Source organism: Danio rerio, chromosome 9, assembly GCF_049306965.1.
Source record: "Danio rerio strain Tuebingen ecotype United States chromosome 9, GRCz12tu, whole genome shotgun sequence".
In the NCBI taxonomy this organism is placed as follows: domain Eukaryota; kingdom Metazoa; phylum Chordata; class Actinopteri; order Cypriniformes; family Danionidae; genus Danio; species Danio rerio.
Window position 1 is genome coordinate 23,938,412 of NC_133184.1, and position 16,622 is coordinate 23,955,033.

A 16,622-nucleotide genomic window follows, 5' to 3' on the forward strand; every position below is an offset into this window, starting at 1 on the left:
AAAGTCTTATTAGTTTTTTCAGCTAGAATAAAAGCAGTTTTTTTAAAGACATTTTAAGTTCAAAATTATTAGCCCCTTTAAGCAATTTTTTTTTTCGATATTCTACAGAACAAGCCATTGTTATACGATAACTTGCCTAATTACCCGAACCTGCCTATTTAACCTAATTTACCTAGTTAAGCCTTTAAATGTCACTTTAAGCTGTATAGAAGTGTCTTGAAAATATCTAGTAAAATATTAGGTACTGTTATCATGGAAAATATAAAATAAATCAGTTATTAGAAATGAGTTATTAAAACTATTACGTTCAGAAATATGTTGAAAAAAATCTTCTCTCTGTTAAAAAGAAATTGTGGGAAAAAAATAAAGAGGAGGGCTTATAATTCTGACATCAAATTTAGATATTTATGGTCCATTATGAAGGTATTTTTGGTGCAAAACTCCCAAGCAGCTGTAAAAGTGTAATTTGTAGTTGCCACACATGTGTATCAGTAAATTTGTACTTGCAGAGCAAATTTGCAAATGAGTAGTTATTTTTTATCTCCAACAAACACAACTCAACATATACACCTGCACAAATCCTTAAGTACAGGTGCACAAATCCCATCGGACGAATCACACATGCAGAAACTCATCCGCTCATGTTCTTTGCTACAATTGTTGCAGTGAATACACTCTCAGAAAAAAAGGTACAATGAGGGTACAATTTTGTTCCTAGAGGGAACAAAATATAAAATTGTACCTTTAAAGGTCCCATATTGGTCCTTAGGGTACAATTTTGTACCCAAATGGGCTATAAAGGTACAAATGTCCAGATTTAGGTTTGAAAGGTACATTTTTGTACCTTTTATAGCACATTTGGATACAAAATTGTACCGTAAAGGACCAATTTGGCACCTTTAAAGGTACAATTATATATTTTGTTTCCCTATAGGAACAAAATTGTACCCTCAGCTCATGATAAGATCAAGACACTATATAACACTAATTTAAATGTATTAATACTAAACATTAATACTAAAATACATAATTTAAAAATATAATAAATAAATAAATTGATTGAATTAAATATTTTAATAATTAATTTTTTTTCATGTATTTAAATTACATTTTGTCTCAAAAATGTTAATAATTTAATTTATAATTAAATGTAATTTTAATCATTAAAAACGTAAATACTGGTCTTTGCTAACTGTTTAAGTCCCTATAGTATATGGGATGTAGAATAAGAACCATGCAGAGTGACAGCATCTTCATACAGGTGGTGATGTTGCTGTCTCTTTAAGAATTTGGCTTGATGAGACGTTATAGTAGTGTTTGTTACTGAGGCGGTCGGTCGAGTATGCTGGCTGTTTACACAGAACTTCGCACGCTTTTCAAAGAAAAGTCTATTTTGGAGTCCACACTTTTCAGGTAAGAATGTATTAAAGATATATTTTCAGTCTCATTTTTACATGTGAAGCCGTGTTCTGTTGATTTTGTCTGACTCTCTGGTCTCGGCTTTCCCCCGCTTTGTGCTCCGGGCTGGCTGGTGTACGTTGGCCTGCAGGATGGAGTTTGCTAAGATGTCTGCAGCTTATTAAAGAAGTTAATACAATGTGATATCGAAGTCACTGAGGGACATAACGTTATAGACGGTGAGTACCATATGCTGTTAGTTTTCTCGGTGTAAAAGCTCCCTTTATCGCCTACGTTACGTATTCGCGCCTTATATGTTACGTAACTGCTTTATTAATAAGTGTTGCCACGGCGGAATATAATCGCAACCCAGATAGCAAAATACACTCGGGCCAGTTGCGGCTAGATTCTCGCCTGCCCGAGTCCGTCTTCTGAATCGTTACTCGGGCCAGATGCGGCGGCAGAAGCGAGCCGACGCTGCCGTAACCGTGCACCGGAATCGGGCCGTGAGTAATGTGCGGTGTGGCCCGGAGCTGGCGCGACTGAAGTCTTCATATACCTTGATATAAAACCTTTTGTTATTAATACTGGAATTTGTAATTATCGATAATGTTTTATATTTTGAGGCCATTTTCTAGCCACGGTTGACCGCGGAAATGTAATTTTAGACAGTTATATACACCGCCATTTTGTGAAGAAAAATCACAATTTTGTCACCGGCAAAGCGACTGATTATGTAAACGTGGCTAGTTACAAACGTGGCGTGTGTATGCTTGTACATATCTTCGTTTCAGTGTCTAAGTTACATTAATGTTGAGGAGTGTCCACAAACTCTCATGTCCAGAATTGTTGGTGCTTTACTATCGTTTAACGTTATACTTATATATAAATAAAATACTATAAATAAATAGTTATTGCTTTATCTTATTGCTTTCCTGAAGTTTATAAAGTTTCCAATTGTATTTCAGGACAAGATTGAACAACAGAATGCAGCCTAACAGCATCAGACCAATGAAGGCAGGTCATATGAAAGCATGGCTCAGTTACAAGATGTAAGTATGTCTCATTATCTATACCATGGTTTTAATGGCTTACATACTATTTTAAATTTGTAGGTTTTTACTTACAAACAACAATAAATGTACACCCACGTGTTTAAAATTATTTTCTAGGTATTCATCGAAAGATGAGAGATCAACTTAAGAATGCTATGGACCTGACTCTAAGGTACTCTTTCTAAACTTTCTCCACTTGATTAATATTATTAAATCCTAGCTTTGTATGGATCCCTTCATATTTGTTTGTATGCCACATGTTCCAGGAATTGATTTTACAGCAGCACTTCTCATGTTGCCAGCCTTGTTAAGCGAGACACTTCAACATTTCGTTGTGCTTGGGTGCGTATGTTGTTTTCTGTTTTGTATATGCTGTGATAAATGCATTTTATAATTCTTGATATTCTTTATATTAGGATGACGCAGTGGGTAGTGCTGTCACCTTACAGCAAGAAGGTCACTGGTTCGAGCCTCGGCTGGGTCAGTTGGCATTTGTGTGAGGAGTTTGCATATTCTTCCAGTGTTCGTGAAGGTTTCCTCCAAGTGCTCCGGTTTCCCCACAAGTCCAAAGACATGCGCTATAGCTGAATTTGGTAAGCTTATTTGTCTGTATTGTATAAATGTGTGTTTGAATGAGTGTGTCTGGATGTTTCGTAATACTGGGTTGCAGCTGGAAGGGCATCTGCTGCATAAAACATATGCTGGATAAGTTGGTGGTTCATTCCACTGTGGCGACCCCAGATTAATAAAGGGACTAAGCCAAAAAGAAATTGAATGAATGAATTAAATTTATATTAGTCTTTTAATCTGTGATACTTTTTTTTTTTTAAATCGGTGAATATTAATTATTTTACTTTCTATGCATGTTGATTTTCTCTTCATTAGTGATAGAGTGACTGATATTAATTTAATTATTGCTTTGTCATTTACAGTGAACCATCTTCACCACATCCAACAGTTCAAGTACAGGAGGAGGCCACCGACTGGACAACTGTGTTAACAAGACGAGTCACGGCAGTCTTCAGAGTTGATGGGATTGGGATTGGCCGGGCTAATGATGTGGACGAATATACATTTTTGACATATCCATCTTATAAGAAGAACACCTTGATGTTTCTGCAGTGGAATGTTTTGAATGAACTGTGGACGGTGACAAGCCTCGATCTACTCCAGTTACCAGAGTGATCAACCTTGTTTTTTGTTTCTCTACATGCTCTTGGGATAATCACAATCAAGTTAATCCAGCACAGACACTGCTATCATTCATGCATAAAGCTAATTTTTAAATAACTTGTGGTCCTAATGACTATCAAAGAACATTTTCCAGTTATGAGTGCTTTACATGTCATGTTTATCAAAAGCATAAACACATTGTGTTACAACAAATTACAACTCCACTTGAGGATGATGAGGAGTAATCTACTGATGTTGAGGAAGAGGCTACTGATGTATTTGGTTTTCTGCACTGTTGAAGCAATTTACAGAGAAACATTGCCTTCATTCTGAAATACAGAGAAAATTTTGATGACAAATTATTTATTATGACCGAGTATTCTGACTAAAGACAAACACTTTGGACTTTATAAACTGCAGTACTTGATGTAGCCTGTGTAATGTGTTTATAAATCTTAAACAGTATTCTGTGGTCTTTGTATTAAGTGTAGATTATTTAGTTTTTATTCTTATCTAAATTGTTCTTTCTGTTTTACATGTCTGCTTTATACTTGCTGTGTAATTTTATTTCTTTACACATTCAGTTGTGAGTTGTAATGAAATATTTCTACATTAATAAATAAAAATGGACATCTGCAAACCAAAATATTTTATTTATTTATTTGTGCATGCAGTCACCAAAGGATCAAAATGCCTGGGTCAGTACCCTGAAAATGCTATATAATATAAAAAGGTACAATTTTGTACCTTTAAATAGAGGTACAAATTTGTACCCTTAAGGGTACCACCCCAGTGACGGGCCATTTGTACCCTAAAAGGTACAATTTTGTACCTTTTTTTCTGAGAGTGTATGGTGCAAAACACATTCACACACATGCATCCAGAAATGTGAAGTCACAGACAAAACCTGCACATCTGTAGATTAGAATGTGTATCCGCACTAAGAGAGCTGAACGCGTGTAAAATGTTTGATTTATTTTTTTAAGCACGAACACAAATATCTGCCGCTATGAGTCTCAAGCGATGTTTTTGCAAATCTACGTTTTGCTCTCTCGCTCTTCTGCACCAAACATCACTGTGACATTTGGTGCAAAGGTGACTTGTGTATCTGCCAACCAAAACGTGGGCTCTCAGAGAAATTCAGCCAATAGGGGATGGGGCGTGACGTCACCGCTCTAGCGATGTGGAGGCTGAACTTCGAAACCGAAACCCCCTTTGCGAGATTCACCGCATCTATACCTGATTTGCGTTCAAAAATGCCTGCTTAATTATTTCATAGTAGGAGCAAACATGCCTTAAGAAAAGGAGTACGTTTGAAACTTTAGTAACCATAAAAAGTACGCCAGGTGGATACCTTTCTACTCCAGCAAGCCGCAGCATGAAGGAGGAAGAGGAAACGGTCGGTTTGAAATGTGAGTATTAAACCAAAGACAGTTCCTTGTGTTAAACTCGTATTTGTTGAGCTACTGTACAGTGCACTGTAGAATTGCTGAAGGTGTAAAAAGGCTTTAAATTATAGTCTATTTTATTTCGCTGTAAATGTTGATTATGGAATGTTACGGTCTCCAGTAAGCACATATAAAGTAACGTTTCAAAAGTAAAAAAGATTATTATCAAATGTCTGACAGAAAAATGTGAAGTATTGCAGATCACAAGACTAAAGAGACATCTGAGTGAGAGATGTATTTGTGCTGATGTAGAATCTGTTGTCAATTGACTGTTGTCAATACTGCCCTGCTGAAAAATCCAGCTTAAACCAGCATAGACTGGTTGGCTGGTTTTAGCTGGTTGACCAGCCTGGTTATAAAGGGGTTTTGGCCATTTCCAGGCTGGTTTCCAGCCATTTCCAGCCTGGTCTTAGCTGGTCAGGCTGGAAAATGACCAACTAAATCCAGCTAAAACCAGCTTGACCAGCCTGGTTTAAGCTGGACATAGCTAGTTTTGGCTGGACTCCTAGCCTGGCTAGGCTGGTCAAGCTGGTTTTAGCTGGTCATCTCCCAGACTGGCCAGCTAAGACCAGGCTGGAAATGGCTGGAAACCTGAGATGAAAGCTGTATGTGCCGTTCACATATCATGCCTTTCAAGAGTTCACATTTAGCTGATGATTGATTATAAAGCTTGTTTGGCATGCTGTCCCAAGCCCTGAGCTTAAAAGAAGATTATCGAGCCCGTGCCGCCCTCCTGTTTGTGAAAGAGAAAGAGAAAGTTTAAGCTCAGGTAGATCTTGAGACAACCCCTGCTGTAGTAACTAATCAACAGATAGTGATTGCTCTTAAGAGATGACTACTTATTAGGAGCATGTCTATGATGCTGATTTGGATTAGTCATCAACTTAAGTTGCATGTTTTTGGATGGTGGGCGGAACCCGGGGGAAACCCACGTGAGCACAAGGAGAACGTTCGAGGTTACAGAAGTAACCCTTCGTTCCCCGAGGAGGGGAACGGAAGTGCTATAAGTGGATTTGATCTTTGTGAAAATCCACGAAATGGGAGGATTCGAATCAGAAGCCGCTTGTCTGGAGAGTATTGAACGGGTCAATGAATGAAATGAATTGGCAGCGTAGGCTTGCGCAGGTGTGCTGCATTGCCAATTATCCCAGCATATAAGCACACCTGGAGCGAGCAAACGCCATCCTTTTAAGCTGAAGAGACTTTCAAACAGCTAAGGGACAGTCATTATGGCGACGGAGTATAGCACTTCCGTTCCCCTCCTCGGGGAACGAAGGGTTACTTCTGTAACCTCGAACGTTCCCCTTCGGTTGGGGAACTCAAGTGCTATAAGTGGATTTGATCTTTGTGAAAATCCACGAAATGTGAGAACTATGGAAAGCGCCGTAATGACTGCACCTCACCAACGCCCCCGATGAGGGGATAGTCAAGCAAGCGTGATGCACCCACATCATGGGAGGCGCGGTCCTCCAACGTGTCCCTGGCCCTAATTAATCCTACTTCAACAGAAGTCTTACGGATTTAGATATATTTTTTGGGAAGTCGTGAGCATCTAGATAATTCTAGGAAAATACGACAGTACGTTGGGAAGCGTGCAATCCCGATAGGGAGGACGCTGCGGAGGCCATCCGTTACCCAAGGGGGGATAGATGGCAGAATTTACATATGGACTAGCCCTAAAAAGGGGGAGTACGCATAGCAAAAGAGTGGTTAGCGGAGAGGGAAGACACGGGTCCGCCCAGGGGGGGGGGGACTTAACCGTGGCGGAATAAGCATATGGGATCGCCTAGTGGGGATCACGCATAGCAGCCACCTATACCCAAAACGCGGGCTGACCAGCGGGCAGACCTACAACGTAGTGGGCCAGCAAGTGACTCCTCCGCTGAGTCAGTGCTGGGGACCACGGAGGAATCTGCAGTGCTGACCTGACGGGGAACTTTACTGACAGATAAAAAGGCGCACGTATCTCTGTGTTAGGGAAAATGGTGCAGCAAGCGTGTCTCAACACCCTACCAAGTTGTTTCCTCCATCACCAAAGGGTTACCTAATACCCTTGAGGAAACCGGCTCCACTCGCAGATTGTAAAACCTTGCAAATGTATTGGGTGTCGCCCAGCCCGCAGCAAGCCCCAGAGGATGCAACGCTCCGAGTTGAGTGTGCACGCACTCCCGGGGGACACGGCTGACCTCGACTCGAATAAGCAAGTGAAATGGCATCCACAATCCAGTGGGATAACCTTTGTTTCGATACGGCACTTCCCTGCTGCCGACCGCCATAACAGACAAAGAGCTGCTCAGATGATCTAAAATTCTGAGTACGGTCCACATAATGCGCAGAGCGCGAACTGGACAAAGTAAAGAAAGGGCTGGGTCTGCCTCCTCCGGGGGCAGCGCTTGCAGGTTTACTACCTGATCTCTAAAGGGGGTGGTAGGAACCTTGGGCACATAACCCGGGCGGGGTTTCAGGATGACGTGAGAGTAATCCAGCCTGAATTCCAGGCACGAGTCACTGACCGAAAATGCCTCCAGGTCCCCGACCCTCTTGATGGAAGCCAACGCGACCAGCAGAGCTGTCTTCAGGGACAGAAATCTTAGAGATACTGATTTGAGTGGCTCAAAGGGATCTGCTCGCAAACTCGTGAGAACGAGGGCGAGATCCCAAGAGGGGAGATGCGAGATGGATTAATTCGCCTAGCACCCCTAAGGAACCGGATGATGAGGTTATGCTTTCCCACGGTGCTGCCAGCTACCGCGTTATGATAAGTGGAGATGGCAGCCACGTAAACCTTGAGAGTGGAGGGCGACAGCCTGCTGTCCAACTTCTCTTGAAGGAAAGAGAGCACAACACTAATCTGGCAGTTTCGGGGGTCTTCTCTGCGAGAGACGCACCATTCAGTGAATAGACTCCACTTCAGGGCGTAGGCGCGCCTCGTGGAGGGGGCTCTAGCCTGAGTGATGGTATTAACCACCGCAGTCGGTAGGTTACCTAAGTCTTCCTCGCATCTAAGAACCACACGTGGAAGTTCCAAAGATCGGGGCGAGGGTGCCAGATGGTGCCCTGTCCCTGAGAGAGTAGGTCCTCTCTCAAAGGGATCCGCCAGGGGAGGGCCGTCGCGAGGAGTGAGAGCTCTGATATCCAGGTCCGGTTGGGCCAAAGGCCAATGAGCGTTCTCGGGGGAAGCAAACAGATCGATCTGGGCCTCCCCGAATCGCCCCCATATCAGCTGAACAGACTCGGGGTGGAGTCTCCACTCTCCAGGGCGTAACAGCTGTCGTGAGAGCGCATCGGCTGCACGATTGAGCGTGCCTGGAACGTGAATGGCGCGGAGTGATTTCAGCCGCGGGTGACTCCAGTGGAGCAGACGGCGGGCGAGCTGAGACATGCGACGAGAGCGCATACCCCCATGCGGTTGATATACGCTGCCGCCACCAAACTGTCCATCCTGATCAGCACGTGTTGCCGCTCCAGCACCGGTAAAAAGCGGTGGAGAGCGAGGAACACTGCCAACAGCTCTAGGCAATTGATATGCCAATGCAACTGGGCACCCTTCCACAGGCCCGCAGCTGCATGCCCGCGACACACGGCCCCCCAACCCTTGTTGGAAGCATCCGTTGAAACAACAACATGGCTGGACGCCTGTCCTAGAGGCACACCGGCCTGTAGGAATGAGGGGTCGTTTCAAGGACTGAGTGCGCGGCGACACAGCGCAGTAACAGAGACCCGGTGTGTGCCCGCGTGCCATAAGCGACTTGGGACTCGATCGTGAAGCCAGTGCTGCAGTGGTCTCATATGGAGCAATCCGAGCGGCGTGACAGCGGCTGCGGATGCCATATGCCCCAGGAGCCTCTGAAAGAACTTCAGTGGGACCACTAGATTGCTGTCGAGCTCTCTCAGACAGTTCAGCAACAGGCAAGCGCGTTCCTCGGAGAGGTCACTACCATGGTGATCGAGTCCAGCTCGATCCTGAGAAAAGAGATCCTCTGCACGGGGGCGAGTTTGCTGTTTTCTAGGTTGACCTGAAGCCCCAGTAGACGGAGATGCCGAAGCACCTTGTCCCTGTGCATAATCAATTGCTCCCGCGAGTGGGCTAAAATCAGCCAGTCGTCGAGATAATTGAGTATGCGTATGCCCGCGAGCCGAAGGGGCGCTAAGGCACCCTCCGCGAGTTTGGTGAAGACCCGCGGAGACAGAGAGAGCCCGAAGGGGAGGACCTTGTACTGCCACACTCGACCCTCGAACGCAAAATTGGTGGTGGCATAGAAGAATGGAGACATGGAAATACGCGTCCTTCAGGTCTATGGCTGCAAATCAATCCCGAGGACGAACGCATTGAAAAATGCGCCTCTGCGTGAGCATTCTGAATGGCAGCTTGTGCAGACAGCGGTTCAAAACTTGCAGATCTAGGATTGGTCGTGACCCACCGCTCTATTTGGGTACGATTAAGTATGGGCTGTAAAACCCACTCTTTATCTCGGCTGGAGGAACTGGCTCGATTGCACCCTTCGCCAGGAGGGCAGCAATCTCCTCTCGCAAGACAGGGGCGGACAGGGGGTTGACCCTGGAGAAATACACGCCCGTGAACTTGGGGGGCCATTTCGCGAACTGAATCGCGTAACCGAGTCTGATTGTGCGTATGAGCCACCGCGAGGGGCTGGCCCGCGCTAACCAGGCAGGCAGAGCCCTCGCTAATGTAGTCATTGCTACAATCGCTGACGTATCAGCGGTGGGGCAGCGCGGAGTGGGTGTGCTGATCCGGGAAGCACGAGGGTCCCGCGGAAGAGCTGGAGGAGAGCGATTCGCTCTGGCTCCGCACCCTGACTCTGGAGAGGGGGCTGGAGGGCTGGAGGGCTGAGGGAAGGGAGACCCCTCCCCAGCACTCATGAGCCACTGGCGAAGCACGTAGAATCTGCGAGCCGGAAGGCAGCGCGTCCCGGACTGGCAGAGTTTGTGCTGTCACATCTGGGGAAGGGGAAAAGTGCTCTTTTATTGATGTTTTGGTGGCACTGAAAAGTACCGTTGTAATCGGGGCCCCGCCCCCCAGTGGGGAAAGAGCAAGTTTCCTCTTCTCCGGATGGCCTGTCTCAGGGACGCTTTGCGGTTCGTTTACCGGACTTAACGGCGCTCTGGGCAGGGGGGGCTGCCTGCTTTCGAGGTATACACTGCGCCCGCTTGGCCGGAGGCGCAGGTGGGGGCGTAGCAGCACTCGTTGGCGGCCGCCCTCGGCGAGGAGCAGCGGAGGTGGATGGCTCGGCGGGCGGAGTGGGCTTACGGCCGCGCCGATAGATGACATTGCCCATCGCATCTGACTGCTCTTTCACCGCCTTGAATTCCTGGGTGAATTCACTGACGGTGTCGCCGAACAGGCCAGCCTGGGATATGGGCGAGTCAAGAAAGCGAACTTTGTCAACATCGCGCATATCGGCCAGGTTTAGCCAGAGGTGGCGTTCCTGAACCACAAATGTGGACATCGTCCTCCCCAGCGCACACGCGGCGGACTTAGTAGTCCGAAGAACATAGTCGGTCGCGGTGCGCAGCTCATGTAGTAAGCCTGGGTTAGACCCGCCCTCGTGCAGCTCGGCCAGCGCCTGCGCTTGGTAGCGCTGGTAGGTGGCCATCGCGTGCAAAGCAGAAGCAGCCTGGCCCGCAGCTTTATAAGCTCTGGCTCCGAGGGAGGCAGACAACCTACAGGCTTTGGATGGGAGGCGGGGCAAACCCCGCCACGTAGAGGCGCCACGCGGACAAAGATTGACCGCGATAGCGCGCTCTACTGACGGGATCGCCTCATACCCCCTGGCAGCTCCGTCGTCAATGGCGGTGAGGGCGGAGGGCCAGGCTGCTCAGCACGGGCAGAGAAAAGTGCCCTCCAAGACTGCGTGAGCCTACTGTGCACTTCCGGGAAGAAGGAGACGAGAGGCTTCGAAGGCTTCGCCTTCTAGTCCTCTACGTAGCACCCATCTAGTCGGTCCAGCAGCGAAGCTGGGGGATGAACCAGCTCCAACCCCACGGCCGAAGCAGCCCGGGAAAGCACGGCTAACATGTCCGCTTCAGGATCTGATTTGACGGCACTCACCTGCCCGGAGGGGGCGAGCGGGTCCGGATCTTTATCGGACAGTGAAAGCCCACCCTCCGATGCCGCAGAGGACATCTGATCTCCGGTGTCAGCAAGCGTAAGAGCTACCATCTGGTTAGACGGATCACTCCCACTGCCCGAAGCTTGGATGAAGCGCCGTGAGGAGTGAGAGGTCTGCGAGCCCGTGGGCGGCGGATTATCTCCCACTAAACCCTCAGATCTGCCCGAGCGCCCGCTGCTTTTTTAGAACAGGAGGCAACTGGGGTGGCTCGCTTTCTTACGAAAGTTAGCCGCGATCTTAGCTGTGCAACAGTCATGGCATCGCAATGACAACATGAACCGCCCGCGAGCACTGCATTAACATGCTGGAGCCCCAAACATGCAATGCAGTGATCGTGTCCATCATCCGAAGCCAGGAAACCCCCCGCATCCAGAAACGCACAAGCGGAGCGCCATCCTGAAAAGGACGTGCTGCACGACTGTGTTGCTCTTTTAGAAAAGTTGCAACAATACGCACTGCTCTGGAGGACCGGACCCAAAGAACCGCAGGCAAGGGAGAAACCCAGCTCGACCGTCTGCCGCCGCGAAAACCCACTCTGGACCGGGAGACACTCGTTCGCTCTGAAGTGCTGAATAGCAAGAGGAACCCTCATCGACTCACTCAGAAAGGATCTGAAGCGAAAAGGATGGCGTTTGCTCGCTCCAGGTGTGCTTATATGCTGGGATAATTGGCAATGCAGCACACCTGCGCAAGCCTACGCTGCCAATTCATTTAATTCATTGACCCGTTCAATACTCTCCAGACAAGCGGCTTCTGATCCGAATCCTCCCATTTCGTGGATTTTCACAAAGATCAAATCCACTTATAGGACTGGAGTTCCCCAACCGAAGGGGAACATGGTAACTCCAAACAGAAACGTTGGCTGGCTCAGAGGTGTGGACTCGAGTCATGTGACTTGGACTCGAGTCAGACTCGAGTCATGAATTTGATGACTTTAGACTCGACTTGACAAAATATAAAAAGACTTGCAACTCGACTTGGACTTGAACATAAATGACTCGGACTTTGACTAGGACTTGCCCCTATTGACTTGTAAAGACTTGCTGCTTCCCATGAAAAGCCCAAAGATAAAAAAGTATGTTGACATGGACCGCTCTCTCTCTCTCCCCGTTTATGTGTGCGTGTGTGTGTGACAGCATGCGCGCTTTCGGCATGACATCCAATCAAAGCACGGTAGATTGTTTTGATTCGACAGTATCCAACGTGACTACTATGAGGCGCCGGAGTGGACAAAAGTCAAGCGAACGCAGAGAGAATTTGAATTTGAGATCGAGCCAATACTCGCGTGCCAATACTCTCTCTCTCTCTCTCTCTCTCTCTCTCTCTCACATACAACATAAACCTCTCTCTCTGTCTCTCTCTCTCTCTCTCGTGCATTCAGTCTCTTTGCGTTCGCTTGACTTTTGTTTACGATGGCGTCTCATACCTTTAGTGCTTTTGCTCTCACGGGATCCTCCTTTTAAACTGACCCTTCGCTAAGCCACGCCCAAAAACCGCCACCCACCAATCGCGGCTTACCAATCGTGGCTACGGACAGGGGCTCTGTTAAGCTTTCGAGCGAGGGAAACAAGCCAAATCGTTGCGCAATTATTGGATTGTGCAAATCTGACACCCGCTATCCTAAAAGTTTGGACTGGGTGGTGGGATTTTTCCCTTTTCAAAACCTAAAGCCCAAGAGGAGAAATGCCAGCGTGGATCAAGCTGTGTGAGGGGCGGTAAAGGAGTTAACAGCTAAGTTGATTTTGTTTTCGATAATCACATTCAGTGATAGGTGGCAATAACTCACACTCCTCTTATCCTAAACAGATCTAAACTGTGTTCTTATAAAAAAAAAAAAAAGCAGGTTATGTTTACCAGCGGTCTTTTTCTTTTTTTCCACTCGATATTATGAGCACTGCTTAGTTTAAACCCTTGCCATTGTAACGCATATAAATACATACACTAATATTTGCTGGTAGGAAATATCTATTTGTTCACTTCTGTTATTTATACTTTGATTTGCATTTCAATTTTTTTTCTTCCACTTAACTGCAAATTTGAATAAAAACTGGATAAAGAGCACACAAACATGCTGACAGTAATAGGTACTGTACACTGTTATGGGTCAATGATGCCAATATTCGGCACAAATCTATCAGTTTCTTAGGTTATTAGATTATTTTATAATTTCACCTCTCCTGCTGTGCATGAACTATGCTGTTGAATGTTCAGCGTATGAGGTTGCTAGGCTAACCTTGCTTCAATTTTGATAAAATTATTCTCTAATCAGTTGCTATTATGTTGTGAATATACCCCTGTAATGTATACTGCAGTCCTCATTTTTGACCTGTTTGTCAAAAATTACTAATTAAATCCTTAGGAATGTCTGACACCAGCACATACACACTGTAATAGATGTGCCAGGCATGAAAGCTTGACAGGCGTAGCAACAGTAACTAAGGAGGGCGAGGCTTAGCGAAGGGTTATTCCAAGAATGTTGATATGGTTTCTTTCTTGCTTTACTATTTATTTACAATACACAAAAAACTAAAAGGTTAAGGTAAATTCTTTAATAAATTCTAGTGTTTTTGAGTATTATACTTGTTGTATACTTGTATTGTACTTATTATAGTAGTATTAACAATAGTGAACAGATAAAATACAAAGTGTAGTTTTACTACAGTAAAGTGTAGTGATTTGTAGTTTAAAATACCCTATATTGTAAAATAATACAGCACTGGGTAATTTGTTTATATTACACTTGTGTTACCATAGCAACTATAGTATTACCACAACTGATCAATTGAAGTTCTTTACTGTAGTAGGCTACTGTTCAAAACACAGTACATGCCAATATACGTGTTCAGGGGCCCTGTGGAACAGCTTTCCTCAAAATGAAGAGGATGACATGGAAAATGTCCTCCACAATCTCATCAGCAAAGTGGAAGCCAGCAGACACTAGTTTACTTTATTTTAGCTGCCATGATAAAATGAGATTGATAGTGAGATTTATTTGAAGAGTGAATAGTACAGTAGGCTACAATACCTTATCAAGTGTTTCCTTATTTTATCACAGTTACATTTCTGCTTGCATTAGTTTTTGTTTAAATGCTTTTAAAATAAAATGTATTCTTTACATCCAACATCTATTCCAGTGGTGCCTTATAGTGGTGTAAAACCCTTTACAAGGGATGTTTCCCCTGTGTAAACTCTAGCCACCCCGATATGATTTTGCTGTTGACATTATTTATTTAAATCTACTTACATAAATGCAATACAATGCAATATTTCAATAAATAAATAGCAGCCACTAAATTATTGTGGATTGATTGGTGCCACTGACGTAGCTGGCCTCTTCTGGCCACCCCTAAGCAAATTTTCAGGGGGGCACCACTGGTCTATTTTCTGTCTTTAAGTGTTTGAAACTGAAAATATCTCATCATATAAAACAACCAAAAATGTTATGGTTTATTAGATTAAACATTTAACATGTAAGTCTATTTTAGTATTTTGGGTATTGTTATTAAACAGTGCAGCAATATGAATCATATCTAAAAGCATGAAAGGAAGAGGGAACACGACACAAATTGTGAGTCTGCATATAATCTCTGAGAGCGCTCAAGATAATTTGTGTGTGAGCAGTGCATATTTGAGAGCAAGAGAAAATTTGCGCGTGAGCAGTGTATATTTGAGAAGTCGCAATCAGTTTTGTCCACAAACAGAGGAAATCCGTGCACGAGCATCACACAAGGTAGAGAGCAAAGCTCTTCAACGTTATGTGAAGAAAACAACGTTATTGTTTGTATGAAGTAGCCTACTTCATTAACAATATGTGCTACCATTTTACATTGCTGCTAGACGGATTTGCAACTCCATCTCTTTAGCACACACGAGATTCAATTGACAAAATTCCAATTTCACTCAATTTAACTTTGCAGCATATACAGGAGTTGGTCTACTGCTACCACATTGAGGTTATGTAATTTTGGTTAATCACAAGTTGATCACCGAAGACATAACATAGCACAACTAAACTTAATGAATTAGACAGCAGTAGACCTGCAATTTCTGTGTCATGTGAGGCAAAATGGAGTCTTTTTTTGGTGGAACTCGTTCTTGTGCATTATGCTGTGGAGACGAGACGCAGCACTGTTCAGTACTTTTTCAGAAAATTGCATTTGTATTTTTATATATCTGAGCAATGTTCTTTCATAAAAAAAGGTTTGTTTAATTAATACAGATCTTACAACCATACCTAATCTGTATATATTTTATTTTTCTGTTAAAAAGACTCGAAAAGACTCGAAAATCAAACTGCAGGGCTTTGGACTTGACTTGAGACTTGTTGCCTTTGACTCGGGACTTGACTCGGGACTTGCCTGTCTTGACTCGGGACTTGACTCGGGACTTGAGGGTAATGAATTGAGACTTACTTGTGACTTGCCAAACAATGACTTGGTCCCACCTCTGGGCTGGCTTAGTAAGGACTAGAACCAGTGACGATCTTGCTATGAGGCAACAGTGCTAACAACGGAGCCACCGTGTCACCCATCTAGGAAAGGAGGAGGAGTAGGGATGGAAAGGGGGATTCTTCAAAACAAAGAAAGGTGTTATATGGAACTTAGGGTATTTATAGTGGCTCAGGAATCGTCTGATTGATAAATCATAAATTGAATAATGTGGGGCCGTCTGCAAGCAATCATAAGCACGTGATCCTCTCGAAGTTAGATTATAAATAAACTTCACTTTGTGAACTAATTTAAAATGTAAATGCTCAGCAAGCTTGCGCAAATAGAGTAAAGTGGAACCTCTTGCACTTTCCACATGTTTAGACATGATATGAATGGCATTGTAAGCAACAATAGAGAACATACAGCAGAAAATGTTATTTATTTAAAAATTATTTAACAGTACACAGATGTGGACACCATGTAATAAAGGTGTCAAATCAGGCACAAAACCACAGTTGGAAATATGGAATTTGGGGTTTTCTATCATGTTATGCAATTTAAATAAGCTCAATTATTAAGAACAATGACATTACAATTTAATAACAATAAAGCTTGTTGTAGGAACAGTAACAGTAATTTCATAAATGTGGAATCTTATTAGCAATATTGGCCAATTTTGGAAAACACTCATTGTATTGGAAACAAAACACTGATTGTAACAACCTATAATTTCATTCATATCCTACTTCACATTGAATCAATTTTCGTTACAGTATATCAACATATAAAATATAATAGCATAGGTTTAGTTACAATTATTCTTATTTTGTGTGAAAGCCGTGAATAATTATTTGTGCTGATATATTTGCTAAATGTACTTTATTATAATATGAATTCTTAACATATTTGAAAAAAATATACAAATATACTAGCTGGTTACATACCCAGACTTTCAATGAAATCTGACCACTGCTGCATAATGTCCTC

General features: G+C 44.2%; 1 long non-coding RNA gene across 1 annotated transcript; it reads left to right on the forward strand.

Moving 5' to 3' along the window:
* The first annotated feature begins 2,376 nt into the window (after positions 1-2,376).
* On the forward strand, positions 2,377-4,262 carry LOC137496470 (uncharacterized). Its single transcript, XR_011016833.2, has 5 exons — positions 2,377-2,450; positions 2,571-2,625; positions 2,720-2,795; positions 2,870-3,046; positions 3,386-4,262. It is a non-coding gene; the product is annotated as an uncharacterized lncRNA (long non-coding RNA).
* Positions 4,263-16,622: the final 12,360 nt, after the last annotated feature.